Source organism: Ovis aries, chromosome 17, assembly GCF_016772045.2.
Source record: "Ovis aries strain OAR_USU_Benz2616 breed Rambouillet chromosome 17, ARS-UI_Ramb_v3.0, whole genome shotgun sequence".
Taxonomy (NCBI): domain Eukaryota; kingdom Metazoa; phylum Chordata; class Mammalia; order Artiodactyla; family Bovidae; genus Ovis; species Ovis aries.
This window is the reverse complement of record NC_056070.1, coordinates 59,500,721-59,522,960: the sequence shown is the minus strand read 5'-3', so window position 1 is coordinate 59,522,960 and position 22,240 is coordinate 59,500,721. Positions and strand designations below refer to the sequence as shown.

The 22,240-nt window shown below is 44.4% G+C and overlaps 2 long non-coding RNA genes across 2 annotated transcripts in view; both read right to left on the bottom strand.

Annotated features, from left to right (window-relative positions):
• Nucleotides 1-22,240, bottom strand: part of LOC132658006 (uncharacterized) — a 405,815-nt gene that overhangs the window by 26,586 nt on the left and 356,989 nt on the right. The gene's annotated exons all lie outside the window — the stretch shown is intronic.
• Nucleotides 176-9,788, bottom strand: LOC132658008 (uncharacterized). The gene is made up of 2 exons (XR_009596901.1): nt 6,827-9,788; nt 176-4,630 (listed from the first exon to the last, which is right to left on the bottom strand). It is a non-coding gene; the product is annotated as an uncharacterized LOC132658008 (long non-coding RNA).

The following is a 22,240-nucleotide window of genomic DNA, read 5'->3' as shown; positions in this document are numbered from 1 at the left end:
GAATTTAGTTATGTCTTGCTATAAATAAGTATACGGAATTGTATGGAGCTCAATGGCCTGAGATCGGCCACTGATCTCCGTGGTGGGAAAAAGACAGGCTCGTGGTTATTTCTGGATTCTGAGTGGGATTCACATAACTCACAGGCACCCAGAAAAGACTGGAAAAATAAAACACTGATCATTTATCATTTATTGAGAGGAAGTAGTACCCGGTGGTCAAGGACGTAAGAACTGGAGTCAGGCATCCTTTGAATGTTCCTTTTACGACTTAATCTGTAACCCTGGGAAAGTGACCTCATCTATCTGTTTGTTTCCACATCTGTAAAATGGGGACAAAAATAGTTCATACCTCACAGATTTGTTGGGAAGATTAAATAAGCTGGTGAATGTAAAGTGCTAAGAATAGGACCTAGATGGCTCAGCCATAAAAAAAAAAGAGAATGAAATTTTGCCCTTTGCCGCAACATAGATGGACTTGGAGGGCATTATGCTAAGTGAAATAAGTCAGACAAAGGCAAGTACTGTGTGAGGTCACTTATACACAAAATCTTAAAAAGTGCAACCATCTAGTGAATATAACAAAAATGAAGCAGATTCACAAATATAGAGAGTAAACTAGCAGTTACCAGAGGGGAGAGGGAGGGGAAAGGGGCCGGATAGGGGTAGGGGATAAAGAGGTACAAACTATCATGTATAAAATAAGCTATAGGGATATATTGTACAAAATGGGGAATATAGCCAATATTTTATAATAACTATAAGCGGAGCATGACCTTTAAAAACTATGCATCTGGGACTTCCCTGGTGGTCCAGTGGCTAAGACTCTACACTCCCAATGCAGGAAGGGGCCTGGGTTCCATTTCTGGTCAGGGAACTAGATCCCACACACCAAACTAAAAGTTCACATGCCTCAGCTAAAGAACCTGAGGGCCAAAACTAAGACTAGGCACGGACAAATAAAAAAATTAACATATTTTTTAAAAATGATAAATCACCATATTGTACACCTATTACTTACATGCTGCTGCTAAGTTGCCTCAGTCGTGTCCGACTCTGTGTGACCCCATAGGCAGCAGCCCACCAGGCTCCCCCATCCCTGGGATTCTCCAGGCAAGAATACTGGAGTGGGTTGCCATTTCCTTCTCCAGTGCATGAAAGTGAAAAGTGAAAGTGAAGTGTCTGACTCCTAGCGACCCCATGGACTGCAGCCCACCAGCCTCGTCCATCCATGGGATTTTCCAGGCAAGAGTACTGGAGTGGGGTGCCATTGCCTTCTCCAACTATTGTGCATTAACTATTTGTTGTTGTTGATTAGTCGCTAAGTCATATCCGACTCTTTACGACACCATGGACTGTAGCCTGCCAATCTCCTCTGTCCATGGAATTCTCCAGGCAAGAATACTGTGCAGTGGGTTGCCCTTCCCTTCTCCAGGGGATCTTCCCAAACCAGAGATGGAACCTGCGTCTTCTGCATTGCAGGCAGATTCTTTACCACTGAACCACTAGGGAGTACATGAACTCGACCTCAATTTTGAAAAAAATTTTAAAAAAAGAATAGTACCTAGCATATGCTCAGCAAGCATTAGTATGTTACTGCTTGTTGAACAGGCATTGGACATACAATATTGCATGCAATGCTGGCAACAGTCCTTGACACAGACTCTGCTCCTCATAGATGCTATCCATCTATAACTCATTTTGGAAGAGAGAAAACAGAGATACATAAAGACAAGAACAATTTGGCTACAGCTAGGAAGCAGCAGGACCAGGGTTCAGACCCTGGTTGGCTTGATTACTAGGAAGCGGCAGAATCAGGGATCAGACCCCGGTTGGCTTGATTGCTGATTGCGAGACCCGTGCCCTCTGCCCTCTGTCTCCCCTAGTTAAGTGGGACCAGCTGTGCTGATGGGACAGCCTGCAGGATGCCATATACTTGGTTGGCCACAAAGTTCATGTGGGTTTCCTCATAGCATCTTATGGAAAAACCCACATGAACTTTTTGGCCAAGTAATATTTACTGAAAAAGCAAGAGAATTCCAGAAAAACACCTACTTCTGCTTCATTGACTATGCTAAAGCCTTTGACTGTGTGGATCATAACAAATTGTGGAAAATTCTTAGAGAGATGAGACTACCAGACCACCTTACCTGCCTCCTGAGAAATCTGTATGCAGGTCAAGAAGCAACAGTTAGAACTGGACATGGAACAACAGACTGCTTCCAAATTGGGAAACAAGTACATCAAGGCTGTATATTGTCACTCTGCTTATTTAACTTATATGCAGAGTACATCATGGGAAATGCTGGGCTGGATGAAGCACAAGCTTGAATCAAGATTGCAGGGATAAATATCAGTCACCTCAGATATGGAGAAGACACCATCGGTATGGCAGAGCCTCTCGATGAAAGTGAAAGGGGAGAGTGAAAAGCCTGGCTTAAAACTCAAAATTCAAAAAATTAAGATCATGGCATCTGGTCCTATTACTTCATGGCAAATAGATGGGGAAACAATGGAAACAGTAACAGACTTTATTTTCTTGGGCTCCAAAACCGCTGCAGATGGAGACTGCAGCCATGGGGAAGCCTGGCATGCTGCTGTCCATGGGGTTGCAAAGAGCTGGACACAACTGAGAGAGTGAACGGAACTGAACATTACCGAGGGTGCCTGGAGCAGGGCCCACCTGGGGGGACTACTTCCCCCCACCGATATTTATTTGCCTGCATTAGGTTACAGTTGCAACACTCAAGCTTCTCTAGTTGTGCCATACAGGCTTAGTTGCCCCAGGGCATGTGGGATCCTAGTTCCTAGACCAGGGATTGAACATAAGCAAGGTCAAGAAGCAAGAAGCAAGATCAAGTTCCCATAAGAAAGCCAGATTCTTAACCACTGGACCACCAGGGAAGTCCCTGACTGCTTAACTCTTTAGGGGGCTACACCAACCATGCCAATTAGCTGCTTTAAGTGCATCATGGCAAAGGAAGCCTGAATCCCTCCTTTCACCTCTGGCTTTCTGATGGTGTCTGCAGGTAAGCTGTGGACCTGTGTAAACATGACACAGTCCAGGCCACCAGCCAAGCCTGCGGGCATCGCCGGGAATGACTGACTGCACAGTTAGCGTTTGGGATAACTTATCAGCTTAGAAATGCTTTGCCTATAAAGTGGTTACACCCCCCTGGTTAGGATATTAACAAACGCCCACTACCTACACCACCCGTGAACGTTCTCAAGTTGCCCTGTAGCAGGGTGTCAGAGCTCCCACAGGCTTAGGAACTGGGAGTCCCTGTTCCTTGATTAATAATCCAGCCTGAAAAACACATTCACCCTTTGCAATTCAAAATCCTTCCAAACATATCCATCATTTTCCTGCTTCAGTCAAAGTAGACACTTTGAAGATTTCTTTGAGAAGGTAAAATCTTAAAGGGCCTCAGAAGTCTTTCTGGGAACATCAAAGACATTTGTCAACACCAGACAGGGAGACAGTAGAGCAACTTGCCTTTCTATAGACCCAGGAGATGGCTTTGTTATTTTTGTTGTTGTTTCTTTTTTTTTTTTTTTTTTTGCTGGGCTGGATCTTCGCTGCAGCATTTGGACTTTCCCTAGTTGCAGCAAATGGGGGCTACTCTCTAGTTGTGGTTCTCAGGTTTCTTGTTGTGTTGGCTGCCCTTGTCGTGGCTCATGGACTTAAGTTGCCCCGCAGCATGTGGAATCTTCCCGGACCAGCGACCAAACCCATATCCCCCACACTGGCAGGCGGCTTCTTAATCAGGGAAGTCCTGAGGCTCTGCTTTGCTTTACTTTTTCTTTCCCTGATTTCTCATATGTATCTGTTCCCTGTGAGTCATTTTTTCCTCTTGAAAGCTTCCTCTAGCAACTGAGTTGAGTTAGTTGACCAATTCTTGTGAGCCCAGAACTGTGTTCAACCTTTACACATATCATCCTCTTTAAACTCAAAGCAAACCCGTGAGTTTGGCCCTACTGTGTTATTGTTCCCATTTTACAGATCGGAAAACCAAGGCCCTGGGAAATTGAAGTTCTTGCCCAGTGGTCAACCCACTGCATACATGGAGCCAATGAGTTTAGAACCACCTTCTATCTTCAAAATCCACGGGTTTCCATCTCTCATCACTTCCTTCATTTCTGTTATTAAAAGCACTTAACTCCATATATTATCATTTTATCATATATTATATCATATTATTATATGATATATGTAATATATGATTTTATATTATCATTTTATCATATATTATCATTTTTTCCTATTACATGTCTGTTTCATTTGTTAACATCAAGTTAATCTGAACAACCACTCACTAAATAAACACTTACGTGCATCAGGCACTATGCTGGTAGATTTATGGGCATTTTCTCTCATCCTGCCTAGAGAGCTAGGTGTCAGGCACTCCATTATGCAGATGAGCAAACAAGTTCAGAAAGGCTGAGTGCATGGCCCCAGGCCAAGGAGCTGGTGAGCAGTGGAGCCACTTCTGGGAATCAGGTTTGATGGGTCCAAAGCCCATGCGCTTTGTTCTGGGTCTTAACCACTCCTACTAGTTGCCAGCTTCTCAAGGGCTGGGTTGATATTTGATGTTCTTAGTGTTCCTGAGTGACTGGTTGTGAACTGGATGAACTGAAAAAAAAAAAAAAAAAAAGGAAAAATCGAGGGGCCAAGCCAGTCAACTGGGTGTTCTGCTCAGAATAGCCTTTTGAAAGTTATTTGCAAGTGGATGCAAAGCAATGGAATCTGGAAAACTGGTACAGATAAACCTGCTTGCAAAGCAGAAATAGAGACACAGACACAGAGAACACATGTATGGATACCAAGGAGGGGAAGAGAGGGTGGGATGAACTGGGAGGCTGAGATTGGCATATATACAGTACTAGGTATAAACAGGTAACTAAAAACCTACTCTGTGGCACAGAGAATTCTACTCAGTGCTCTGTGATGACCTACATGGGAAAGTGGAAAAAAAAGCGTTAGTCTCTCAGCCGTGTCTGACTCTGCGACCCCATGGACTGTAGCCCACCAGGCTTTTCTGTCCATGGGATTCTCCAGGCAAGAATGCGGAGTGTGTTGTCATTTCCTTCTCCAGGAGATCTTCATGACCCAGGGACAGAACCCAGGTCTCCTGCAGGTAGATTCTTTACCATCTGAACCACCGAGGAAGCCCTAAATTGAGAAGGAAATCCAAAAAGAGAGAATATTTGCATACATATAGCTGATTTACTGTGCTGTACACCAGGAACTAACACAGCACTTTAAAGCAATTATACTCCAAGAAAAATTTAAAAGAAAAACAATGGACACAAGACATGTTTCTTTGTGTTTAATGGAGCACCTGAGGAGAAAATTAAAAATAAAATTGAGTTGAGTGTCAGTCTCTTGGATTAAGATGACTGAGTCCTGGGTATACGTTTGAACTCAATCTTAAGTTGGGCACAGGGCTACCTTAGGTCGCTTTGTCCAGTCTTCCCTTCCCAAGCCTGCTTTGTCATCTGCTCTTCATCTCCATAACAACCAGGAAAGCAAACATCCTCTGGAGGCAACAAAGAGGTTTTTTTTTTTTCCCCTGACTGGAGAAATGGAAGAAGAGGAGGAGGAAGAGAGTTCAAAAGGGGAAAAGAGTAGATAAGCCTTGCCACCAAATAAACACAGACCTTTTTAGGGAAGAGGCAACAGACTTGGAACTGCCTATAATTAGTGGCCACCACAGTCCAAAGCAAAATCAGATATTCAGTCCTAGTAGCTGCGTTGCCATAGAGATGGGATCCAAGATCAGCCGAGCTGTTCTCCTAAAACGATTCCTTCCCTGACTGTGCCCACATCAAAAGAAGCCCCTCCGTGCTCCTTGGTGGGATGGATGGAGGACCCCACTACGTCTCCCGAGAGTACAGGCGAGGGAGGGAAGCAGACACTCTAGAAAAAATTTCAAAGCGCCTTGAGCCAGACACACTGGCTTCTCGTGAGCCACAGCAGGAGAGGATTCAGCCACGCAGGACTTTTGTGTGCTCAGTCCCAGTTGTGTCTGACTCTGTGCGACCCCATCGACGGCAGCCCACCAGGCATCTCTGTCCATGGGCTTCTCCAGGCAAGAACACAGGAGTGGGTTGCCATTTCCTTCTCCAGGGGAGCTTTCCAACCCAGGGATCGAACCCACATCTTATGCATTGGCAGGCCGATTCTTTAGCACTGTGCCACATGGGAAGTCAAAGCAGGTCTTAGGGACTTTCTATTATACGGATGCAGGTGCTGGCCATCGGAGGCTGCCGCTGATCACCTTGAGTTTTTACATTCATTTTCATTCTTTATCCTATACACATTAAGAAATAAAATACTCAGAGATACAGAGAACACATTGGTGGCACTGGAGGTGGAGGGTGGGGAAAATGAATGAAGATGATCGAAGTGTATAAACTTCCAGTTACAAAATAAACAAGCCCTGGGATGAAGTGTACAGAGTACTGACATTAATAATATTGGGAAAAGGGCAAAATAGGTGAAAGGGATTAAGAGGCTTGAGCTACTAGGTATAAAATAAGTAAGTTACAAGGTACTAATGTACAGCACAGGGAATATAATCAGTATTTTACAATAACTTTGTAAGGAGTGCAATCTATAAAAATATCAAATTACTATGTCATACACCTGAAAGTAATATAATATTGTATGGAGTCAACTATACTTCAATTAAGTATTTTAAAGAATAAAATTTTGAAATACTGTATATTGTAGAGCTGAAAGTTGCTAGGAGAGTCGATACTAGAAGTTCTCATTACAATACAACATGTGTAACATTGTGTGCGATGGTTAACTAGGCTTAACTACCTGCTTGTGGTCGCTCCAGTCATGTCTGACTCTTTGTGAGACTGTTGATCATAACCCGCCAGGCTCCTCTGTCCATGGGATTCTCCTGGCAAGAATGCTGGAGTGGGTTGCCATTTCCTCTTCCAGGGGATCTTCCCAAGCTAGGGATCGAACCCACATGTCTCACATCTTCCGCATTAGCAGACAGGTTCTTTACCACCAGCGCCACCTAGGAAACCTACTTGTTGAAACTGTAGACTTAACCAGCCTACATTTTGCAATATATATGTACATTGCATCATTATTCTGTACACCTGAAACAAATTAAGGTTATATTCCAATCCTATATCAGGTGTTATTTTTGAACTTTTTATTTTGCATTGGGGTATAGTATTTTTTCAGTTTTTGATGAAAAAGACATGTAGCTAAGAAAAGATAATAAGGTTCTGATCATATTGTTCTGATAGTTTTGCTTCCTTTTTTTTTTTTTTTTCACTCATTTCATATTAGAAGGTAAACATGGCCACAATGTTATTTACCCTTTGTATAGCTGTGTCTATCAGTCAGGATCCAGGCTGGAGACAGAAAGTCCATCAGTTATTTTCATAGAGAGAATTTAATATTAGGAGTTGTTAACCAGGCAGTAGAGAAGAGCATTATGTATCATGTTATGTATGCTATCTCTAGAAGGCAATTAGCTCATTGTCTGTTACCCCAAAGTTTCTTCACTCACCATCTACAGGATGGGGGCTGAGCGTCCTCTCCAATCCGAACCATTCTCTAGAATTTCCTGCTCCCTGATAGCCTGTGAAGTGCCTGCACTCTACTACAAGCTCCTTTGAGGGCATGAACTATGCTCATCTTGGTCATCATGATATCCCCAGTTTCTAGCATGAAGTGGGGTGCATAACTGATGGGCAACAGATATTTCTTTGAGTAGGAAAACGAATGAGCTCATGAGTGAATAAGTGAGTGAGTGATTGGATGGCTGTATAGATGGGAAGACGGGGGGATTAATGGGTGGATGGTTGGATGAATACATGAAGGATGAGTATTCCATTTAGAAAAGCAGGGAATTGAAGTCTAGACTGTTCACCTTCTCAATTCTTAGGGTGACTTCATTTTTCCCTGAGCTGAAGCAAACAGCATTTAAATCAAGGAACAAGTATGATACTCATCAACCACCTCCCACAATAGAAACACCCTTTCCAAGGAAGAACTGACCTGCGGGTCCCATAGTGTTGATTTCTGCTGCTCAGGCTTAACCAGTTCTCTCCAGGAAAGATAATCCTCTGATTTCATAACATAAAAAGAAGCAGATATGATCATACATATCCTGGGAAAGCCAACAGCAAATCAGATACCCAGTCGTGAGGGTATCTCAGTCATTTTCTCTTTTTCTCAAACTCAAGAGGAAGAAGATAGAGGAGGAGGCTGAAAGAGAGAAGGAGATGAACAGAGCAGGGGAGGAAGAGGGAGGAACGGAAGAGAGGAGATGGCTGCCACTTGCTGAGGGCTTTCTAGATGTCAATTGCAATATACGCATCATTTATTCATTCCGCAAACACTTACTGTGTCCCCAGTGTCTCCAAAAGCATGAATGAAACATATACGCATAATTTTGTCTTATATATGTTTATATAAACATAATGTAAGCCCCGTGAGGGCTTACATTCTGGTAGGAAAAGCCAACCATGGTTCACCAAGATCTGAGCCCCGATGGCTTGATTGTGAGTATGAAGTGCCAAGCTTCAAACAGGAGAAATCCAAGGCTAACAAAAGTCAAGCAACTTTACGGGCCAATTATCAAAACCTTTACAGATGAATTGCCCATAAGAAGAAAAAATAGTGTGAAGACATAAATAAAGGAAGAGTGAATTAGTGTCCCCTCTCTTATTAAACTGAGAGAGCTTGCTCCTTGGAAGGAAAGTTATGACAAACCTAGACAGCATATTGAAAGGCAAAGGCATCACTTTGCTGACAAAGGTCCATATAGTCAAAGCTATGGTTTTTCCAGTAGTCATGTATAAGTTAGTTAAGTTATAAGTAAGTTAAGATATAAGAATTGGTCCATAAAGAAGGCTGAGCCCCAAAGAATTGATGCTTTTGAACTGTGGTGTTGGAGAAGATGCTTCCGAGTCCCTTGGACACCAAGGAGATGAACCCAGTCAATCCTAAAGGAAATCAACCCTGAATATTCATTGGAAGGACTGATGCTGAAGCTGAAGCTCCAGTACTTTGGCCACCAGAAGCACAGAACCAACTCACTGGAAACGACCCTGATGCTGGGAAAGACTGAAGGCCAAAGGAGAAGGGGAAGGCAGAGGATGAGATGGTTAGACAGCATCACTGACTCAACAGACATGAATCTGAGCAAACTCCAGGAGATAGTGGAGGAAAGAGGAATCTGGTGTGCTGCAGTCCATGGGGTCACAAATAGTGGAACAAGACTTAGTGACTGAACGACAACAACAGCTCTCATGAAACAGAACAAGATCATTCTGTGGCTTCCACACACTTCTTGCAATAATCCATCCCTGATAAACCTACAGTGTGAGGGGAGGGGACTTCAGACATTCAAAATAAATCCATGCCATTTTGAGCAATGCCTTGGCTCCCCCGGGAGATCAATGCATTTCTTCTGACCAAGGTATAGTCAATCATATTTTTGAGTGCTTTCAGATGAAATAATTAGCATCAACAAAACGACATGGAGATTTATTCTGCAGCCAGGCCTTCTCCACATGCTAATGAAATCTTTACACCGTGTGTTAATTGTGCTCAGCAGCTAGGCAAATTCTAAACCATCATGCCTGAGGGAGGTCGAGATGACCCCGACAGACGCTGAGATCAAAAGACTGATTTCTACGTCAGCCTTTAAGCTCCCTAGACAGATCCAGAATATTCTAGCTGCATCAAAAACCTCAAACCCAAAACCTCTTTTTCCATTTCAATAGATGACTCTACATCTGTCTCTCCCTGTATCCACTTTGACATCAAATCCTACCCATCCTACCTCCAAATATTTCTTGAAAATGTCCACTTCCCTATAAATCAACCATCAACTCCTGGTCTGAGCTACCCAGGGGGACTCCTCACCTATGCATTTTGAAAAGCAAATTTCATCAAGCTCACAATTACCAATTTTTCATTGATATCTGAGTTCCCAGTATGAAGTAAAGTAAAGTGAAGTGAAAGTCGCTCAGTTGTGTCTGACTGTTTATGACCCCATGGACTATACAGTCCATGGAATTCTCCAGGCCAGAAAACTGGAGTGAGTAACCTTTCCCTTCTGCAGGGGATCCTCCCAACCCAAGGATCAAACCCAGGTCTCCGGTATCCCAGGCAGATTCTTTACCAGCTGAGCCAAGTTCCCAATGTAAATGCCAGAAACTGTTCCATGGCCCCTTTGGGCCTGTAGAACATGACCTGGGCTAGTCTTTCTGCCTCACGTCTCAGCACCCTTTTGCTCTCATAGTCACTCCAGTTTCCAGCCTGCTTATCCTTCCTCCAGTGTCTAGACTCTCTCTATTTCATCGTCTTCACACATATGGTTCTCTGTACCTGGAATAAATTCTGGTACCCGCTTTGTATCAGTTAGCTATGCTGCATAACAAATGATCACAAACTTAGTGGCCTAAAACAAAAGTATATTTAATAACTCACAGTCTCCATGGATCAAGAGGCTGGGTCTGGCTTAGCTGAGTCCTCTGCTTTGGGTCTCTCACAAGACTACAATCAAGTTGCGGCCCGGGACTGAGGACTGAGGTCTCACCTGAAAGCTTAACAAGGGAAGGACCCACTTCCAAACCCACTGGGCTGCGGATAGGACTCAGTTCATTTTAGGCTGTTGGCTGCATGGTGCTGCCAATTCCCTGTCACATGGACCTTTTCAACATGGTCCATGCAGGCCAAGAAGGCAAAAGAGAAAGTCTGTTTGCAAGACAGAAGTTACAGTCCTCTGCTAAGCAATCAGGAAAGTGACACTGCATCTCCTTTGTCTTGTGCCATTCGTCATAGCAAGTTTCAGGTCCTACTCACACCAAGGGGAGAGGATTACACAAGGCAGGAACACCAGCAGGCATCCAGGAGTCTGTCTGCACATTCCTCATCTGGCCTGACCAAAGGTTATTTTCCCTTAAGCTTTGCTTATAGGTCACTTGTTTAGCTTCCAACAAAAACAGTTTCCCTTGCCTATGCAACGGTTTGCATTTCCCTTATATTACACTAGTGCACCTAAAAATATCCATTTATTTCTTTGGCTGTGTCAGGTCTTAGCTGCAGCACATGACATCGTCATTGTGTCATTTGGAATCTTTGTGTCACACGGACTCTAGTTGCAATGCTCTGTAGTTTCGCATTTGAGCTCTCTGGTGTGGCATGCAGGCTTAGTTGCTCTGCAGCATGTGGGATCTTAGTTTCCTGGCCAGGGATTAAATCTGAGTCCCCTGCATTGCAAGGTGGATTTTAACCAGTGGACCACCAGGGAAACCCCACATCTAGGCACTTTTAATGGCTTTCTCCATGATCGTCTTCACTATTAATCGATTCAGTTCTATAGTTCAGTTCAGTTGCTCCGTTGGGTCTGACTCTTTGAGACTCCAGAGACTGCAGCATGCCAGGCTTCCCTGTCTATCACCAACTCCCAGAGCTTGCTCAAACTCATGTCCATCAAGCCGGTGATGCCATTCAACCATCTCATCCTCTGTCATCCCCTTCTCCTCCTGCCTTCAATCTTTCCCAGCATCAGGGTCTTTCCCAATGAGTCAGTTTTTCGACTCAGGTGGCCAAAGTACTGCAGCTTCAGCATCAGTCCTTCCAATGAATATTCAGGACTGATTTCCCTTAGGATTGACTAGTTTGATCTCCTTGCAATCCAAGGGATGCTCCAAAGTCTTCTCCAATGCTATAGTTCAAAAGCATCGATTCCTTGGCACTCAGCTTTCTATATGGTCCAACTCTTACATCCATACTTGACTACTGGACAAAGGGCATAAGGGCAGGGAAAATGTCTGTTCCTGGCTGCATACCCAGAGTCTAGCTCAGACATTAGCTGGCTTGTTGTGATGTTCAATAAATGCATTTTTGAATGAATGACCAAAGAGAAGAATCATGAGTGTACCCTTGTCCCAAACTGGGCAACTTACAAAGCTACCCAGATCCTCACATGTTAACCTGCTTCATCAATATCTGTGCCCGATCTTATTCTCCCTGCCCCCACTGCCTTATCAATACTGGGGTGGGAAGAGATCCTGAAAAACTTTAGGGACTTTCCAAAGTGACACTGCTTACCCTGAGTAACTGCCCCGCGCTCCACCCTAAAATGCCTGTTCTCCCCTGCTCAGTGATGTTCACTCATCAATCTATAACGCTAAAGGAACACTGAACCCACAATGAACTTTCCATGTTGGTTCAGGAAGAAGAGAGTGGGTTGGAGAGGGAGCCAGTCATTCCTGAGTCCCCTGCTATGTGCCAAGTGCCATACTGTCTCAGGATTTGGGCAATGTTTCCAGGTAAGGATTTATAACCCATTTTTCAGATAGGGGAGTGGGCTCACAAAGAGGAAGTGAATCTCCCGGTGGTGTGCTGGCACGCTGGTGTGAGGGAGTTGGATTCTGGTGTGTGCTGATGTGACGTGTACACTTCCATCGTGGCCACTCTCAAGCCACCCAGAGTTTAACAACTAGCTCACAAAGTTCCTGAACGCAGGTCAGTTGGCTTTTGCAAGCCCGTGAGTGCTGACTCCAGGTCACTCCCTGCACCTGCTCAGGAACAAGCCAGGGGTTCACTTTTCTTTCTGTCATCCCTCACCTTCCACCAGATAAAAACACCACTGAAGGGCTTCCCGGGTGACTCAGTGCTAAAGAATCTGCCTGCTAATGCAGGAGACACGGGTTCGATCCCCGGTCTGGGAAGCTCCCACATACCACAGAGCAACTAAGCCCGTGCACCACAGCTACTGAGCCTGCATTCTAGAGCCCAGGAGCTAAAAACTGCTGAGTCCATATGCTGCAGCTACGGAAGTCTGTGCACCCTAGAGCCGGTGTCCTGCAGCAAAAGAAGCCTGCACATTGCAACTAGAGAGCAGCCCCTGTTGACTGCAAATAGAGAAAGCCTGCGTGCAGCGACAAAGAACCAGCACAGCCAAAAATAAATAAATATTTAATCACAAAGATGTAAAAGGCCCCTGAAATATTGGGTTGGCCAAAAAGTTCATGTGAGTTTTTCCATGTTACAGAAAAACCTGAACAAACTTTTGGGTGAACCTGATATTAAGCTCCTGGAGGTTGACGCTTTGTCCAGGGCAGAGCGTTGCTGGAGGGTAATTCTCAGTAAATATTTGTTGTGATTGGAATTTTCAAGGGCAGCCCGGGAGGTGCCAGATCACCTCCCCGAGAGGCTAAATGAGGGAGCCACAAAGGCAAACACAGGAGGGACTGGGGAGCTCCCCTGCTGATGGCCAACCAGGCAGGAGCCCGTGGAAATGGCCCTCCTAGGGCCAAAGTGGCTGAGCAGGAAAATAAGCAAACCAGGGTGGCGCCAGCTTGGTGGGGGACTGGCAGGCACACGCCTGGCCTCTCTACCCTCCCGGCTCCTGCTGCTCTGAGCTGTTGCCCAGCAGATGGATTTGTGGACTTAGGATCTGTCTGACAGGTACTGGAGGCATACCTGGATCCTTCTCACCTGCCCCAGTGCTCCGGAGAGAAAGAACTACGTGAGACCAGAGCTGAGCAGGATTTGGGAGAGGACTCGTATCTTTACTTCTAAGTCAAAAAGAGAAAACTGAATATCGGATACCAACACGTATATGTGGAATCTAGAAAAATGGTACTGATGAACCTATTTACATGGCAGTAATAGAGAGGCAGATGTAGAGAGCGGACCTGCGGACGCAGCCGGGGGAGAAGGTGGGCCAAATTGAGAGAGTAGCGCTGACTTGTACACAGCACTGTGTGTAAAACAGACAGCTAGTGGGAAGCAGCCGTAGCACAGGGCACTCAGCTCGGTGCTCTGTGATGATCCAGACGGCTGGAGTGGGAGCATGGGAGCGAGGCTTAAGAGGGAGGGGTATATGAATACATACAGCTGGGGCTATACGTATATATATACATGGGGCTTCCCTGGTGGCTCAGATGATAAAGAATCTGCCTGCAATGCGGGAGACTGGGGTTTGATCCCTGCGTCAGGAAGATTCCGTGGAGAAGGAAATGGCAACCCATTCCAGTATTCTTGCCTGAAGAATTCCATGGATAGAGGAGCCTGGTGGGCTATAGTCCATGGAGTTACAAAGAGTAGGACATGATTGAACAACGAACACTTCACAAAGCTCTTCCACAATGTAGTATAGCAGAAGCTAACACACCATTGTAAAGCAATTATCCTCCAATTAAAACTAAATTTCCCCAAATCAATAATCACCTATTATAGGTTTTGTAGTAGGCAGAATGGAATAGTGCTGTATTAGACAAAATTAGTCCTTGACCTCATGGAGTTTGCTGTGTGGTGGGAGAGAAAAAAGAATGAAGCATACTATCAAGATACTTCTGATGACTGCTAACCAAAGGGAACAAAGGGAAGAGGCAGCTAATTCAATCTATTTATAGCATCCAGGAAGGCTTCCTGGAGGAAGTGATGTTCAAGGTAAAGTCAGTCTTACTGAGGCTAAAAGAAGGACAGGAAATGCCTACTGTGTTACATCATCTAATTCTGTGTATCTAGCCCCTTGCCTTTCTTTACCAGATAATGAAAAGTCTATTTTCTTATCTTTTGCTATATAACAAACTACCCACAATTAAGAGGCATCAAATAACATCATCTTGTTACATCTCATGATTTTGTGGGTCAAGGATTTGAGCGGGGCTCAGCTAGGTGGTTTTTGGCCCTGTGTGGTGTTAGTAGATGTAACTCAGGGTTAATCAGCTGGAGAATGGGCTGGTCTGGAGAGTCTTATCTGTGACTGGTGATTTAACAGGGATGAATGGAAAGCCACTTTCATCTAGAACTGTTGATTGAGTGCCTGGCCATGGCCTCTTCACATGAAAGCCTCAGGGAAGTCTGATGTCAGGCATAGTGGCTCAGAACTTCCAAAAATAGCATTGCAAGATTCAGGGAGGGAGGCATCCAAATTCTTGAGACCTGAGCCTAAAATCTGGCATAGTACCCCTCCTTCTAATATGATTCCTTGGAGAAGGAAATGGCAATCCATTCCAGTACTATTGCCTGGAAAATCCCATGAACAGAGGAGCCTGGTAGGCTACAGTCCATTGGGTTGCAAAGAGTCGGACACGACTGAGCGACTTCACGTTCACGTATTGGCCATGTGGCATGCAGCATTTTAGTTCCCTGACCAGGGATCAAACCTGAACCCTCTGCATTGGAAGCGTGGAATCTTAACCACTGGACCACCAAGGAAGTCTTCTAGCCCATTGTATTCGATCTATAGACATTATAGAGCCTTCACGGAATCAATGGGAGGAAACAGGGATTCCATCTCTCCATGGGGGAAAACCATTAAAGAATTTGAAGACAGTATTTTAAAATAACAAGACTCACAAGAAGTTGCAAAATAGTACAGAGGGTTCCTTGTACTGGTTATCCAGCTTCCCCCAGGGATAACATCTGACATGACCAGAGTATATTGTCAAGACCAGGAAATTGCTTGACTGGTGCTTATTAATTCAGGTACAGACCTTATTCAGATTTCACCAACGTGTGAACTATTGTGCGTGGGCATCTGTATGTGTGTGTGTGTGTGTGTGTGTGTGTGTGTGTGTATTGTGTGTAGAGTTTCATGAAATATTAGCACAGTTGAGTAACAGTTGAGTAACCATCATCAGAGTCAAACTATGGAACTGTCCCATGTCTACAAAGAGATTCCCTCCCCTGGGTAACTTTGGTCCACTGCAAGTTTGAACACTGAGATCAGTGTGATATTTCTCAGTATGAAGTTCAAGTCTGCTATTTAAAAGCTGAGTGACACCAACACGGGTCCTCAGTCTCTTTAGCTGTAAAACTGATCGACAATACTAAACCAACGGTTTGTGTTTGTGGTGGGAATTCGATGCGAGAATTCAACAGAAATCAGAAAGCCCAAGTCATAGATTTGCCTTCAAATCCCAATTTCTTGCTTGCTCCTTTTTGCAAACACGGGGGAGTGACCTTCAATTCATTTCAGTCCAGTTCATCAGTCAAATCGTAATAAAATAGCACCACACACTGTAAGAATGTTGATGATCATGGGAGACTATGTGTATAAAACCGTCAGCCCGTCGCACGCCAGAGAGAACTCCTGAGATTCTCTGCCTGCCATTCCTCTGTATTTTTCAACTAATTTATAATTCTGGCATCTTAAGAAGAATCTGTATATTTACATCCCAGGCTTTGTGGTGAATTGGCTTTGGTTGATTCTGTAATAAGTTAGATCAATCCCTATACTGATGTTTAGCAGGATATTGTCTAAAAGAATACATTTTAAAAATAACTCAAAGTCAAACCATCCTTCTCCCATTGCTCTGTATAATTACAGGCCATGAAAAATAACAGTCCCCAAAAGGCTTATGGGCTTCCCCGGTGGCTCAGACGGTAAAGAAAACCCATACCATCCAGCAGGCACTTCCCATTTCCACATTCTGTCTCTAAGGATTTATATATTCTGGAAATTTCTTATACTTTATGTGGGGCTTCCTAGGTGGCTCAGTGGTAAGGAATCTGCCTGCCAACACAAGAGACATGGGTCACATCCCTGGGTTGGGATGATCCCCTGGAGAAGAAAATGGCAACCCACTCCAGCATTCCAGCCTGGGAAATCCCATGGACAGAGGAGCCTGGCGGGCTACAGTCCATGAGGTCACAAAGAGTTGGACACGAATGAGCAACCAACGCAAAAGGGTCATAACTTGACTTAAGAAAACCCAATGTGAGAAATGCTACCTTCCAATTCCCACCCATCTTTAATGAAGATGCTTTATTTGGATCTGGGTTCTAAGGAACCAGATCTCTCGCTTGCCTGCAATGTCACCTAAGGAAATATGAAAATGGAAGTGAAAGTGAAAGCCACTCAGTTGTGGCCAACTCTTTGTGACCCCATGGGCTATACAGTCCATGGAATTCCCCAGGCCGGAATACTGGAGTGGGCAGCTATTCCCATCTCCATGGGATCTTCCCAAACCACAGATTGAACCCAGGTCTCCTGCATTGCAGGCAGATTCTTACCAGCTGAGCCACCAGGGAACCCCATGAAAATGGAAGGCAAAAGCAATTTTCCTCCCAAGACAAAAGAATTATGATTCTTTATCTTGATGTTGGTCTATTTCGTACTCGAGACCTCCTTTTCAGTTCCCTGACATTTCCCATCTCCTCTCGGGTAGTTTTCAGCCTGAATTCATTTCTGAAATGGAGAATCACTGGATCTGGAATCAAAGCAGAAACTCACCAAGATCACAAACCATGTGCCTGGGGGCTGAAAAGTCTCGGGTCTGTTCCTTTCTCTCGCCCACAGTCAGCTGCCTCATTCTCTTACACAACCACGTCCCTACCACACTCCATATGTGTGTTCCTGGCGACATGCAGACTCAGAAACATGGCATTTGTATGGCTTTACTTAGAGAAGATGTAAACCAAAACAGCCCTCTTGCATGATTAAAAAAAAAAAAAAAAAGGCAACAGCTTCTGAGAGTCTGCAATGTACCCAGGCGACACTGGATAGAAATTAAATTATGACCATTTTGAAGGAAACATGAGCATCTTTTGTTCGTCTGTCCTTGCTCCTCATCTGGGTGAAACCTCTGGCCCCCTTCCGAGAACATCACGAACTTTTCTTTGTATGTATTTCCTGGAGAGAACACACAGGTGTCTGTTTTCCCTCAGCCTAGAAACAGCACCAAGTGACAGTGAGAAACCCCATGTGCACCCTGAATCTGACCCCCAGCATCAGTAGCTGGGGACACTGGTTCTGCTTTTACACATTTGCTCACAATCAGGGCCATCTCTACTTTATTTTTTAAAAAGGAAACAACTATCCTGACGCTTTCTCTGAGGACTCCTGGAGAGATGGATCAATGCACTAAGATCTCTAAACTATGCAACTCAAATTTACAGACACGCATAAATCTCCCATTGTTGTTGTTAAGTCGCTGAGGTGTCTGACTCTTTGTGACCCCATGGACTGTAGCCCGCTGGGCTCCTCTGTCCATGGCATTTCCCAGGCAAGAATACTGGAGTGGGTTGCCAGTTCCTTCTCCAGGCATAAACCTCCTGAGGATCTTATTTGAATGCAGATTCTGACTCTAGGGTCTCTAACCTCCTGAGGCTCTTGTTTGAATGCAGATTCTGACTCAGTAGGGTCTCTAGATGGGCTCTGTGATTCTGCATCTTATGTGCTGGTTTACTGAGATGACATTCATCTGTTGGTCTGGGGACCACACTGAATCACAAGGTTCTAGAGTGGTTCAATGAAGAAACATTGGGAGAGAACGTTGAGGTCCCTTACACATCTACTTTTCTCACTAGAAATATTATCTCCTAAATGTCAAAAGTATTGGGAAAAGTTTTAGAATCCACTGTAGCCAATGTTTAGGTTCTGACTGCCCCAGAGTGAGCGACTAGGTTGCACCCAGTCTAGTCCATAGAGTTCTGAAGGCATCAACCATTGCGGAAAGAGGCAAAGCCAGGCATAAAGCCAAAGGTTGTCCTTTTATGTATTAGTTCTCCTGTGGTGGCTGTAACAAATTACCACAAACTCATTAACTTAAAACAACACAGTTTCATTGTCTTACCAATCTGGAAGTCACAAGTCTGAAAATGGGTTTTACTAGGCTGAAAATCAAGACTTCAGAAGAGGTATGTGGAACTTCCCTGTCAGTCCAATTGTTAAGACACTGTGCTTCCGCTGCAGGGGCCTCGGATTCAATTCCTGGCTGGGGAACTGAGATCCTACATGCTGTGTAACACAGCCTGAAAAAGAAGAGCCCTATTCCTTCTGAAGAACCTGGGGGAGAATCCGTTGTTTTGCCTTTTTCAGCTTCTTGAGGCCACCAGCATTCCTTAGCTTATGGCTCCATCCTCTGTCTTCAGAGCCAACTGTGTGTTTGTTAAAGAGGGAGGTCCTCAAATCCTCTAGTGTCATCCCTTCTCCTCCAACTCTCTCTGTGCCAGTCTCCCCATCTCAAAACAATCACTTCCTAGAAGGTCCATTGTCATGTAAGGTAACATGCCTATGTGTATCACTGAACTAGGATGTGGACTTACTTGGGAGTCATTATTCTACTTCAGTTCAGATCAGTCGCTCAGTCGTGTCCGACTCTTTGCGACCCCATGTATTGCAGCACACCAGGCCTCCCTGTCCATTACCAACTCCCAGAGTTCACTCAGACTCACGTCCATCGAGTCAGTGATGCCATCCAGCCATCTCATCCTCTGTCGTCCCCTTCTCCTCCTGCCCCCAATCCCTCCCAGCATCAGAGTCTTTTCCAATGAGTCAACAATTCGCATGAGGTGGCCAAAGTATTGGAGTTTCAGCTTCAGAATCATTCCTTCCAAAGAAATCCCAGGGCTGATCTCCTTCAGAATGGGCTGATTGGATCTCCTGGCAGTCCAAGGGACTCTCAAGAGTCTTCTCCAACACCACACTCCAAAAGCATCAATTCTTTGGCGCTCAGCCTTCTTCACAGTCCAACTCTCACATCCATACGTGACCAGAGGAAAAACCATAGCCTTGACTAGATGAAACTTTGTTGGCAAAGTAATGTCTCTGCTTTTCAATATGCTGTCTAGGTTGGTCATAACTTTCCTTCTAAGGAGTAAGCATCTTTTATTTTCATGGCTGCAGTCACCATCTGCAGTGATTTTGGAGCTCCCAAAAAATAAGTCTGACACTGTTTCCCCATCTATGTCCCATGAAGTGATGGGACCAGATGCCATGATCTTCGTTTTCTGAATGTTGAGCTTTAAGCCAACATTTTTACTCTCCTCTTTCACTTTCATCAAGAGGCCTTTTAGTTCCTCTTCACTTTCTGCCATAAGGGTGGTGTCATCTGCATATCTGAGGTTATTGATATTTCTCCCAGCAACCTTGATTCCAGCTTGTGCTTCTTCCAGCCCAGCGTTTCTCATGATGTACTCTGCATAGAAGTTAAATAGGCAGGGTGACAATATACAACCTTGACATACGCCTTTTCCTATTTGGAACCAGTCTGCTGTTCCATGTCCAGTTCTAACTGTTGCTTCCTGACCTGCATATAGGTTTCTCAAGAGGCAGGTCAGGTGGTCTGGTATTCCTGTCTCTCTCAGAATTTTCCAGTTTATTGTGATCCACACAGTAAAAGACTTTGGCATAGTCAATAAAGCAGAAATAGATGTTTTCTGGAACTCTCTTGCTTTTCCATGATCCAGCAGATGTTGCCAATTTGATCTCTGGTTCCTCTGCCTTTTCTAAAACCAGCTTGAACATCTGGAAGTTCGGGGTTCACGTATTGCTGAAGCCTGGCTTGCAGAATTTTGAGCATTACTTTACTAGCATGTGAGATGAGTGCAATTGTGTGGTAGTCTGAGCATTCTTTGGCATTGCCTTTCTTTGGGATTGGAATGAAAACTGACCTTTTCCAGTCCTGTGGCCACTGCTGAGTGTTCCAAATTTGCTGGCATATTGAGTGCAGCACTTTCACAGCATCATCTTTCAGGATTTGAAAGAGCTCAACTGGAATGCCATCACCTCCACTAGCTTTGTTCGTAGTGATGCTTTCTAAGGCCCACTTGACTTCACATTCCAGGTTGTCTGGCTCTAGGTAAGTGATCACACCATTGTGATTATCTTGGTCGTGAAGCTCTTTTTTGTACAGTTCTTCTGTGTATTCTTGCCACCTCTTCTTAATATCTTCTGCTTCTGTTAGGTCCATACCATTTCTGTCCTTGATCGAGCCCATCTTTGCATGAAATGTTCCCTTGGTATCTCTAATTTCCTTGAAGAGATCTCTAGTCTTTCCCATTCTGCTGTTTTCCTCTATTTCTTTGCAATGATCACTGAGCAAGGCTTTCTTGTCTTTTCTTGCTATTCTTTGGAACTCTCCATTCAGATACTTATATCTTTCCTTTTCTCCTTTGCTTTTCACTTCTTTTCTTTTCACAGCTATTTGTAAGGCCTCCTGAGACAGCCATTTTGCTTTTTTACATTTCTTTTCCATGGAGATGTTCTTGATCCCTATCTCCTTATAATGTCACGAACCTCCGTCCATTGTTCATCAGGCACTTTATCTATCAGATCTAGACCCTTAAATCTATTTCTCACTTCCACTGTATAATCATAAGGGATTTGATTTAGGTCATATCTGAACGGTCTAGTGGTTTCCCCTACTTTCTTCAATTTGAGTCTGAATTTGGTAATAAGGAGTTCATGATCTGAGCCACAGTCAGCTCCTGGTCTTGTTTTCGCTGACTGTATAGAGCTTCTCCATTTTGGCTGCAAAGAATATAATCAATCTGATTTTGGTGTTGACCATCTGGTGATGTCCATGTGTAGAGTCTCCTCTTGTGTTGTTGGAAGAGGGTGTTTGCTATGACCAGTGCTTTTTCTTGGCAAAATTCCATTAGTCTTTGCCCTGCTTCATTCTGTATTCCAAGGCCAAATTTTCCTGTTACACCAGGTGTTTCTTGACTTCCTACTTTTGCATTCCAGTCCCCTATAATGAAAAGGACATTTTTGGGGGGTGTTAATTCTAAAAGGTCTTGTAGGTCTTCATAGAACCATTCAACTTTAGCTTCTTCAGCGTTACTGGTTGGGGCATAGACTTGGATTACTGTGATATTGAATGGTTTGCCTTGGAAACGAACAGAGATCATTCTGTCATTTTTGAAATTGCATCCAAGTACTGCATTTCAGACTCTTTTGTTGACCACGATGGCTACTCCATTTCTTCTGAGGGATTCCTGCCCGCAGTGGTAGATATAATGGTCATCTGAGTTAAATTCACCCATTCCAGTCCATTTTAGTTCACTGATTCCTAGAATGTCGACGTTCACTCTTGCCATCTCCTGTTTGACCACTTCCAATTTGCCTTGATTCATGGACCTGACATTCCAGGTTCCTATGCAATATTGCTCTTTACAGCATCGGACCTTGCTTCTATCACCAGTCACATCCACAACTGGGTATTGTTATTGCTTTGGCTCCATCCCTTCTTTCTTTTTGGAGTTATTTCTCCACTGATCTCCAGTAGCGTGTTGGGCACCTACTGACCTGGGGAGTTCCTTTTTCAGTATCCTATCATTTTGCCTTTTCAAACTGTTCATGGGGTTCTCAAGGCAAGAATACTGAAGTAGTCTGCCATTCTCTTCTCCAGTGCACCACATTCTGTCAGACCTCTCCACCATGCCCACCCATCTTGGGTGGCCCCACAGGGCATGGCTTGGTTTCATTGAGTTAGACAAGGCTGTGGTCCTAGT